We start from the raw sequence: 11,759 nt of genomic DNA, 5'->3' as shown, positions 1-11,759 counted from the left end.
GTATATATATATATATGTATATATAGAGAGAGAGAGAGAGAGAGAGAGATAAATGAATATATGTCTTGATTGGCTTATCCAGAGAATAGTGCTCGATACCCTGGTAGAGCGCAATATGTAGGTGTGGGAAAAATCACAAGACTACTTCATCTCTACAGAACTGTTTCATGAGGGGTTCCCTCAATCATCAGGATATGTCTCCTGATGATTGAGGGAACCCCTCATGAAACAGTTCTGTAGAGATGAAGTAGTCTTGTGATTTTTCCCACACCTACATATATATGAATATATATATACAGTATATATATATATATATTTATATATCGATGTGTATATGAATATATTTATATATGTATATATGAATATATTTATATATATGTATATATGAATATATATATGTATATATGAATATATATATACATATACATATATATATATATATATATATATATATATGTATGTATGTGTGTAAACATATTTGTATATTTTATATTGTACAGTATATATGTATGTATATGCATGTGTGTATGTATATATGTGTATATATATATATATATATATATATATATATGTGGATATGTATATATGTGTGTACGTGTATATATTTATATATAGGTGTGTATATATGTGTGTGTGTGTGTGTGTGTGTGTGTGTGTGTGCGTGTGTGTGTGTGTGTGTGTGTGTGTGTGTGTGTGTGTGTGTATACTTGTACATGTACATGTTCCGGTACAAGGTTACGGAACGTTAATGAAGTATTTTTGACATTTTTTAAATGCATTTTTAAAGTTATTTAGTCGTAAAATTGATGCTCTCATTAGTTGCCTTGCTATCTACAAAGAATGAGACAATTTTTATACGTTAGAAAGCGAAAACAAACAAACATTTGTCTTCTTGTCTCTCATGATTGTGAACGATAGTTAAAATTCCCCGCAAAAAACTTTAGTTCCCCTTTATTGCTAACATACATTGACTTTGCTATTGACTATCTACTGATTACCATTAGCAATGTTAGGTAGCGATTTCAGCACCTCTAAATGTGTTCATGAAAATTACGAAAAGAGCTACTAAGATGCACATTACAAAAACCTGCTGTGTAATAAGTACTACATTTATAGTATTAACACTTTTTAGGGTACAACACAAACCAAAACACACCATGAACTAAACACTACTGCCATATAACCTCTTGGACTTGTAACTGCAACTTAATATCTTACTTGCAAATGATAATAAAAGAAGATAACTGGACAGCAATTATCATAATCTGAGCAGAAGATGTCGTTGTGGCTTGTGCAGCCCTTTGAGACATTTGTGATTAAGGGATTTACAAGTAAACGTTGATTGATTGATTGATTGATTGATTGATTGATTGATTGATTGATTATCAGCTCATTTTTAAATGTTACAATACAAATTGAGATTTTACAATCAAAAAAATATTTATTCACAGACACAAAAGGACTGAAAATTGGTACCATTTCGGTTCACATGTTAACGGCACCCATCCCAATTGCAATGGTGGTGTCTCTGTAAGGAATTTATGAACACTGAGTGTGGTTGTTCAAGTCCCAACAGTACATTACAAGTAGCCGTTGAAGAGACGCTAATCTGCCTCCTAACTCCGACTGATGTGCCATTGAGGCAGACGCAGGAGAGGGTGCCGTCATCGTTTTGTTGCGTACCCTCACTCAAACAACGGTGTGTTGTGCGGCGTACAACACAATATGACCAGCCGGGTCGGAATATAATAAGCATGTTTTTTATAAAAAGGACAAAATTGTAAACAAGCTTTTATTTGCATGCACTTTTCTACCTTCAAGGTACTCAATCAACTATTGATGACCAGTGGTTTTTAACTTCCAATACCGACAAGTCTTGAGTATTGGCCAATATCGATATTAATCCAATGCAATATCAGCCCGAATCATAATACATATTTTTATTTTGTAGTGTGGAATTTTAGAGTGTATGAAAAACACTAATCTTATAAGCTGTCCTTAAACTGAAGTGGAGTGGTAGTTTGTTTTGGTGACACCAAGTAGTCATGATGTAGTAATTCGAATGATGCAGACACGTTTGTTACTGGATTCTTATAAACACGTTCTGCCCTGGAGACTTTGTATGTGTAAGTTATATGCAGCTAGATTATTTGATACTTGTTTACGTTGACAAATGTGCAGTTTTTGACCGCAACATTGTCTTGTTTGGATGCGTGCTCTTTTGTGCTTAGCTGTCGTTTAGCTACGAGCTCTTGGTAGCCTATAGACTTAGTCGGATTAAAACACTAGAAAAGATAAGCCATGTGTGTTTATTGGAGGACAAATTTATGTTAACTAATCATCAATCAATCAATGGACTCCTTTAGGATCTTTCCTCAAGATACCGGCACACATTCTTTACGGGGAGACTGAAATTCAAACCCAGAACTATCAGCGCCGTAAAACATTGTGTGTAATGCAAAAGCAAATCGCAAAAACATACACCATTTAAAAAATAAAATAAATAAATAAATAAAAAAATAAATATATATATATATATATATGTATATATATATATATATATATATAATATATATTATCTACTATAAAACAAACAAAAAAGCAATTTTACATTGAATGTGAGTTGACTGTAGCTCTTTTTGAGGTTGGCTGCCAAAAGCCAAAGGAAAAGCTTTTTTAAAGTCAATGTTCTATGGTTTAATGCTCTGGAATGAGGTCTCACATACAGGATATAAACCTTCCATCACCAAATTGTGCAGTTTAAGAGGCATTTGACTTAAGAGGTCCAGCTTTTAACTCATCGTAATCGTAAGGGCTACTAGGGGTGTCAAAAGAATATATCTTCCAATTAATCACGATTATTGAATGACGATTCTTAGTCGATTAAAAAAAAAAATGTTTTTTTTAGCATATTAACTCATGCTAACTACGCTTGCGTCATTACATTACCATAGCACGTACAAATATGCATGAAAACACTCCGACAGACATAATAGTAATCATAGTTTGTTATATTGTAAAACTTACAAATGTTGCTCGGAGTGATGAATAAAGAATTCACATGAGTAGGAACGCTATGGAGAGCTAAAAGACAAACATGTCACTATGTTTGGAAAAAGAACTAAAAAAAAAGAAAAAAAAAGAAAAGAAAAAACACTATCCGTAAATTGAAGGACACCTCCAAACTCATCCATAAGATGACACTATAACACAAACAATAAATCACTGTCTAGGTGTATTTGATTGTTTTTGTTGTTGTTGTTGTTTTTTACAATTTTTATAATGGCTTTTATCAGAGAAAAATCCATACATTAGCCGCACCGACTTGTAAGCCGCAATGTTCAAAGTGTAGGAAAAAAAGTAGCGTCTAACAGTCTGGAATTTGTGTTACTGTAATACTAGTAGTGCCTTTTTATCGCTATAGTTAATCAAAGCACTGGCCCCCAATGTTATTAAAAAGTATACATTTTGAATCGAGAATTGGTTTGAGTCGTATTGATGTCACCAAGAATCGAATCATGTAGTGCCCAAAGATTGTTTACAAACCAAAACTTTTTTTTTTCCAACACCGTCTGGCTTGTTACCCATAGAACGGTCAAGTTAGCACTTTCAAGGAATCGACCTAACAGTTGCACACAGCCTCCTTAAAATGCCTAAAATGTACAAGTCTTCATTAAAATTGGACCTCTGAGTTCGTATTTGACAGTCCATTCTCATAATTTGCGTCACATCGGATTAGTTGATCTTTGATTTTAGGGATCAAATGTTCTGAACAGTACATTCCAGAGTCTACTTTATGGCACGATTTTTTTTTTTTTTTTAACACTTCAAGGGCTCATCTTCAGCACATTTGAGCTCGATTGGGGCAGATGAGGCTGACAGGCCGGCGAGGCTGAGGAGAGGATCTGCATCACTAATGTGCAAAGCGCCCGTTTTTTGAGCTCATGGATGGGGGAAAAAAAAAAAAACACCTGGTCCGAACTACCTCACCTCGGTACTATTTTTACGTAGCCTGGTTGACGCAGATGAGCGCGCAGTGCATGTCGGCTTGTGTACCAACATCCGCACGCTTGTTTGTAGACTGCTTATTAGCGGCGGTGACAAGAAATGATGCACTCTCCTCGGGCCAAATAGAGTGTAGGTATTCATTTCACGCCGCTTTAGGCATGAATACCCCGTAACAGATTATACAGCTGACTGTTTATCTCCAGGCTTACACCTCCTCTTGCTATGTAAAACGGCACGAATATAAAAGTACCGTTAATTCTGGACTACTTTTTTCATGAACTTTAAACTAGAGCTGTCCGATAATATCGGCCTGCCATTCTCCCAAATTTTTCCCGTTTTCCACCTGGACGGACAATATTATTGTGGGCGTACCTTAAAGGCACTACCTTTAGCATTCTCTACAACCTGTCATGTCCGCTTTTCCTCCTTTCAAAGAGCCTGCCGGCCCAGTCACATAATATTTGCAGCTCTTACACACACACACACACACACACACACACACACACACACACACACACACACACACACACACAAAGTGAATGCAATGCATACTTGGTCAACAGCCATACAGGTCACACTGAGGGTGGCCGTATAAACTAATTTAAAACTGTTACAAATATGCGTCACAATGTGAACCCACACCAAACAAGAATGACCAATACATACATACATCCATTTTCTACCGCTTATTCCCTTTTGGGGTCGCGGGGGGTGCTGGCGCCTATCTCAGCTACAATCGGGCGGAAAGCGGGATACACCCTGGACAAGTCGCCACCTCATCACAGGGCCAACACAGATAGACAGACAACATTGCAGGAAAATATCTGCATTGTAACACAACATGACCACAACAGAATAAATACTCAGAACCCCTTTAATAATTACAAATATGCGCCACACTGTGAACCCACCCCACACAAGTATGACAAACACATTTTCGGAGAACATCCGCACCGTAACACAACATAAACACAACAGAAAACACACACACACACACACACACACACACACACACACACACACACACACACAAGTGAATGCAATGCAAACTTGGTCAACAGCCATACAGGTCACACTGAGGGTGGCCGTATAAACAACTTTAACAGTTACAAATATGCGCCACACTGTGAACCCACCCCACACAAGCATGACAAACACATTTTCGTAGAACATCCGCACCGTAACACAACATAAACACAACAGAACACAAACACACACACACACACATACAAGTGAATGCAAGTCATACTTGGTCAACAGCCATACAGATCACACTGAAGGTGGCCGTATAAACAAATTTAACACTGTTACAAATATGCGCCACACTGTGAAACCACACCAAACAAAAATGACAAATACATTGCGGGAAGACATCTGCATTGTAACACAACTTAACCGCAACAAAATAAATACTCAGAAACCCTTGCAGCACTATCTCTTCCGGGACACTACCACCTACCCCATCCACACACCTTGTTATGTAATAAAGCTAGCGTCGTATGCTAACACATTTACGAATGTCCTGGTTTGTATTATTAACTTACAACGGCGGTTTATACGTATTAAACCGTCCCATGTGTGATGTCTGTAGGAGTGTTTTCATGCACTTTAGTACGCGCTATCGTGATGTAGTGAAGCTAGCGTCGTTAGCCTAATATGCTAGCATGTTTATGAGTATCTATGTTCGTCGACTAAGACAAACTTTATTGATCCACAAGGGAAATTTTTCCACACAGTAGCTCAGTTACAAAAGATGAAAAGGGTAAGGATGGAAAGGATAATGCAGGTATAAAGTAGACAAAAATGTACCATAGCATCAATATAAAATATAATATATCTAATATTTACTTATATACATTTGTATATAATGTTTACTGATATATTATTGTATATTATTATACTAAACTGTATATTATTATAGCATTATTAACTTGCATTCTTTTTGTATTGTTTCAGCTTCACAAATTATTCAGTAGTTGGAGTTATTGAGTGTGTTTAGCTGTTCGGAGAGCTAGCTTGCACAGCTAGTGGGTCCATGACAAGGACTTCTGTTTTGTCTGATCATCCCTTTTACTGCCTTGTTACAGCCACATTTTTGGGAAAAAAATAAGGTATGGAAATAAATTAAAAATATATATAGTTTTGTAAATAACTAAATAATATATCTGCGGCTTATAGTCCGCTGCGGCTAATGTATGGAAAAATATTGTATTACCTCTAATATTTAGTGGATGTGGCTTATATACAAGTGTCTGAAAAAGTCTGAAAAATGTGGTATACTAATTTAGAAAATGAAATTTTTGTCGAAATTGTATGTGAACGCTGAAAAGTCAAAAGTTGAGCTAAAATGCTAATGGATAGCATGTTTCCCAGAAAGCGTCAGGTAACAAAAATTCTGACTTAACAGTTGACATGTGTCAAGTATAGGGATATATTTTGTTTGGATTTTATCAAAACTGGTATTCGGTCCTGAATGTAACTTGTGTAAATAAAGATATGAAAAAGAAAAATACCCATTTTTATTAGCACAGCAAGTTGTACTCCACCAATATCAGGTAACATCTCACAGCAGGGAAGCCTTTTATCAGCAGAAGTCAGCTATGTAATCAGTGCAAGGTGAAATGCAGTTGTCCGGTACCAAAAAAAAATACCGGTACTAGTCAAGTATATGACTGTGGTGTATACTTAAAAAAATAGCACAGAAAGCAAACATGCTAACCAGAAAAAATATGTAAATTATTAAAAATGTATTGGCGCGTTCCATTTACCTTGGAAGTCAGAGCTGGGAATTAGTTCACAGCCAAGTTGTGGACCTTCTCGTTGAAAAGTTGGAAATCAAAATGGCCACATCGACAAAATATTGTCTTGTGCTTGACTTTTCTGCATATATAACAACTTGTGGAAAATATGCAGTTTTCAAGAACGAACGTAGCATAAGAAATACATGTAGTTTACTCTGCAGTAACGTTACCATTTACAATATTTGATTGGTTTAATGCGACAAAAGCTAACCAGAAGTGCTGATAACAGATATTGTTGAAACATATATTATTGTTTACATTCTGAGCAGCCATAATTGAAGCCAGTGCAGGGGTTTTCCGAGTAAGGAATTCCGACTTTGACAAGGAACGTGTATACCTGTGTATTAGCCAGAAAATAACTAGCTTGCTAACTTTAGCAGGCCTCAGGTACCAAACTAGATGATTTTGAGGTATATACCTTTAAAATTAGCTAATAAGCTAACATGCTAACAGTTAGAATGTGTCAAGTACCAAAATATATGACTGCGGGGTGTATAGCTGCAAAAATATCTAAATAGCATTGTAAAGATGATCATGTTCGTCTGCTGATATGCTACATTAGCATGCTAGCAATTGACTGACGGTAGAAAGGAGCAATTTTACTTTGGAACAATTTGAATCGGTTGAGAAATATGGGGGAAATTGTTGTGCATTATTAGCCTACTTTGTAAAACTACTGTAGTTTTTTTTTGTGGTACTTTTTCTATCTAGTTTTTTAATCAATGTATTAGCTGCGTAATTGAACGATTTGCAATAGTGGACGCTGATTGGAGATGCAAGTGTTTTGAGTTACAAGCACGGCCGTGGAACTAATTGGGTTGAGTTTTTTTCTTGCCCTAATGTGGGATCTGAGCTGAGGATGTCGTTGTGGCTTGTGTAGCCCTTTGAGAGACTCATGATTTAGGGTTATATAAGTAAACGATTGATTGATTGAATTGAGAGACGACTCTATACTATGTTGATAGACATTTTTTAAATGTTTTTCTGAGCTAATATGTTTTTTTTTTTTTTTAACAGAAAAATATATATGTACAGTAGGGAGATCCATCCAGGAATAGAGAATTTTTTTTTTTTTACATTCATTTATTTCCGACTGACGCAGAAAAGTACAAGGTAGAAGGTATTAAACAGGACAAGAAGCAAAGAATCAAACAGAGACAGAATTCAATTTGGCTCAGTGAGGAGAAACGTGCACATCTGCACCCTTGTACAGTGGCATCACCCTCTGCCAAAAGATTGCATGCCTCCTTCTTTTATTTGGACCTTCCCTGACCACATGGCAACAGCTGCTTCCAAAGGGACGGGGTCATAAACATCCATTGCCTTTCATTACAAAACAGTTTAAATAAATAAATAAATAAATAAAAGAAAAGGTTGGTTCAAAAAAGAGGTTGTAAAAGAGTTCAAAAAAGAAGTCGGAAAAGAGTTCAAAAAAGCGGTGCCTGGAGGGGAGTCTGGTCCTGCTTCCTCTTTGCTTTTGTAGTTCTTAGGTCAGACAATATCTTTCTGTTGATTACAATAAATGAAAGAAACAGAACACCTTCATTTTGCTTCCCCCCTACACAGTGGAGTTTTACAACCCTTCTTCTTGGCAGGTTCAAAGACAGCTTTTGGTCTTCTCGGCGGGAATTTATTTCAACACAAAGTTTTGTGATAACTTAGATGAAATATTGTTATATGTTGTCTACCTTGTACTTTTCTGCGTCATTGCCTGAAATAAATGAAAAATGGGGGAGAAAAAAAAAATATGTCCCCATTCCTGAAGAGGGCATGGTTAACCTTTTTTGCAATGCAGTCTGCTGAAAATAATGGAAAGCGCCACTCTACAAAGCAACCGACGCCGTGGACAAAGTCAGAATTGCAACAAAACACATTAAGATGGAGCCTATCTGTATTATTTATTTATTAATTGTTTTGACAATGAAATCAAAAAAGGCCAATAATGATGTTGATGAATAATTGGATGTTTTAGATGAATTATGTGTGGCTGAGTGTTTTCAGCTGCTCACGCTCCTCCTGGTGAGCCACTTCCTCCTCCTATGATCAAGAAGACAGGACAGCTGGGTGCTCTTTTTGTCTGTCTGTCATGTAGGAGTGAGGAGTGAAACAACTTATTTACCGCTAAATAAGTTATTTTGATAAATCTGAAGTCAACCACGGAAAATATTTTTTGTTTGTGAAAATACCTTATAATCATTCTGAATCCAGAAATATCTCCGCGAGTGCTTATTAACATCCTCCTCAGGACTACTCTATCTTTATTTTTATTTTTTCAAACTTATTGGGAACGCAACAGTAGCCGTAACATTGATAGTGCACCCCCCTCCCCCCGACCCCCACCCTCCAACTACTCACGTTTCATGTGTCAGGTGGACCGTGACGAACGGGGCCATGTGAATCACCTTCCTACTGTAATGCTCAAGTGGCAACAGATTCCCATCAATATTTATCAAAGTCGCAGTCATATACTCGATTCCTTACCAAGTGCACTTTTAAAAAAGGTTTGATGTGGCGCGCAAAGAATAATACCCATAATTCACCACCGGTGTGAACAAATCCCCCTTTTGCTGCCACTTTGACACGTTTGTACTAAAATATGCTAAGTCTGACACCCGTGTGTTTTCCCTCCCCCACCCCCTCCCGAGTATAAAAAGGCCAAAAGCTATAATTCATTTTTCACACCGTGACAAAGAAATCACTGCAAATTGCAGCTTTTATTCCCCCGCCAACAGCCCGCGCCACTTGCAAGAAGGTTTTTCGCCGCGATGTGTTGTCTCAGCACACAGCAAAATTCAAAAAGTCTTATGGAGAATAGATTTGTTTTGCTGCTGCGTAATCACATTCTTCATATGAATTTTATATATATATATATATATATATATATATATATATATATATATATATATATATATATATATATATATATATATATATATATATACAAACCCTGTTTCCATATGAGTTGGGAAATTGTGTTAGATGTAAATATAAACGGAGTACAATTATTTGCCAATCTTTTTCAACCCATATTCAATTGAATGCACTACATAGACAAGATATTTGATGTTAAAACTCATAAACTTTATTTTTTTTTGCAAATTAACCTAGAATTTCATGGCTGTAACATGTGCCAAAGTAGTTGGGAAAGGGCATGTTCACCACTGTGTTACATCACCTTTTCTTTTAACAACATTTGGGAACTGAGGAAAGTAATTGTTGAAGCTTTGAAAGTGGAATTCTTTCCCATTTTGGTTTTATGTAGAGCTTCAGTCGTTCAACAGTCCGGGGTCTCCGCTGTCGTATTTTACACTTCATAATGTGCCACACATTTTTGATGGGAGACAGGTCTGGACTGCAGGTGGGCCAGGAAAGTACCTGCACTCTTTTTTTACGAAGCCACACTTTTGTAACACTTGTCTTGCTGAAATAAGCAGGGGCTTCCATGATAACGTTGCTTGGACGACAACACATGTTGCTCCAAAACCTGTATGTACCTTTCAGCATTAATGGTGCCTTCACAGATGTGTAAGTTACCCATGTCTTGGGCAATAATTCACCCCCATACCATCACAGATGCTGGCTTTTGAACTTTGCGCCTATAACAATCCAAATGGTTATTTTCCTCTTTGTTCTGGAGGACACCACGTCCTCTGTTTCCAAATATAATTTGAAATTTGGACTCGTCAGACCACAGAACACCTTTCCACTTTGCATCAGTCCATCTTAAGTGAGCTCGGGCCCAGCCAAGCCGGCAGCGATTCAGGACATTGTTGATAAATGGGTTTGGCTTTGCATAGTAAAGTTTTAACTTGCACTTAGAGATGTAGCGACCAACTGTAGTTACTGACAGTGGTTTTATGAAGTGGTCCTGAGCCCATGTGGTGATATCCTTTACACACTGTCGGTGTTTGATGCAGTACTGCCTGAGGGATCAGAAGTCCGTAATATCAACGCTTACATGCAGTGATTTCTCCAGATTCTTTGAATAATTTGATGATTTTACGGACCGTAGATGGTAAAATCCCTAAATTCTTTGCAATAGCTCGTTGAGAAATGTTTTTCTAAAACTCTTTGACAATTTACCTACACAGTGGTGACCCTTACCCCCATTCTTGTTTGTGAATTACTTAGCATTTCATGAAAGCTGCTTTTACACCCAATCATGGCACCCACCTGTTCCCGATTAGCCTGCACACCCTAGGGATGTTCCATATAAGTGTTTGATGAGCATTCCTCAACTTTATCAGTATTTATTGCCACCTTTCCCAATTTCTTTGTCATGTTTTGCTGGCATCAAATTCTAAAGTTAATGATTATTTGCAAAGAAAAAAAATGTTTATCAGTTTGAACATCAAATATGTTGTCTTTGTAGCATATTCAACTGAATATGGGTTGAAATGGATTTGCAAATAATTGTATTCTGTTTATATTCACATCTAACACAGTTTCCCAACTCATATGGAAAAGGGTTTTATATATGTATATATATATATATATATATATATATATATATATATATATATATATATATGTATGTGTATATGTATGTATATATGTATGTGTATATGTATGTGTATGTATGTATGTGTATATATATATATGTATATATGTATGTGTATATATATATGTATATATGTATGTGTATATATATATGTATATATGTATGTGTATATATATATGTATATATATATGTTTATATATATATGTATATATGTATGTGTATATATATGTATATATGTATGTGTATATCTATATATATATATATATATATATATATATATATATATATATATATATATATATATATATATATAGATATAGATATATATATATAGATATATACACATGTCCAGCTTGCTTGTGGTCTTCAAGTAACACCTGTGGACTTTTTGTGGGATTCCAATACATTTCCCTGCCTCGCACATCCCCCTTTTTTGCCACGAGGATGGC

General features: G+C 36.2%; 1 protein-coding gene across 14 annotated transcripts in view; it reads left to right on the top strand.

Annotated features, from left to right (window-relative positions):
• nrxn3b (neurexin 3b) overlaps window positions 1-11,759 on the top strand; it is a 799,837-nt gene that overhangs the window by 456,681 nt on the left and 331,397 nt on the right. The window lies entirely within an intron of this gene.

This window comes from Nerophis ophidion, linkage group LG24, assembly GCF_033978795.1.
Source record: "Nerophis ophidion isolate RoL-2023_Sa linkage group LG24, RoL_Noph_v1.0, whole genome shotgun sequence".
Classification (NCBI taxonomy): Eukaryota; Metazoa; Chordata; class Actinopteri; order Syngnathiformes; family Syngnathidae; genus Nerophis; species Nerophis ophidion.
Note: the sequence above shows the minus strand (reverse complement) of the source record. Positions and strands in the feature narration are given on the sequence as shown.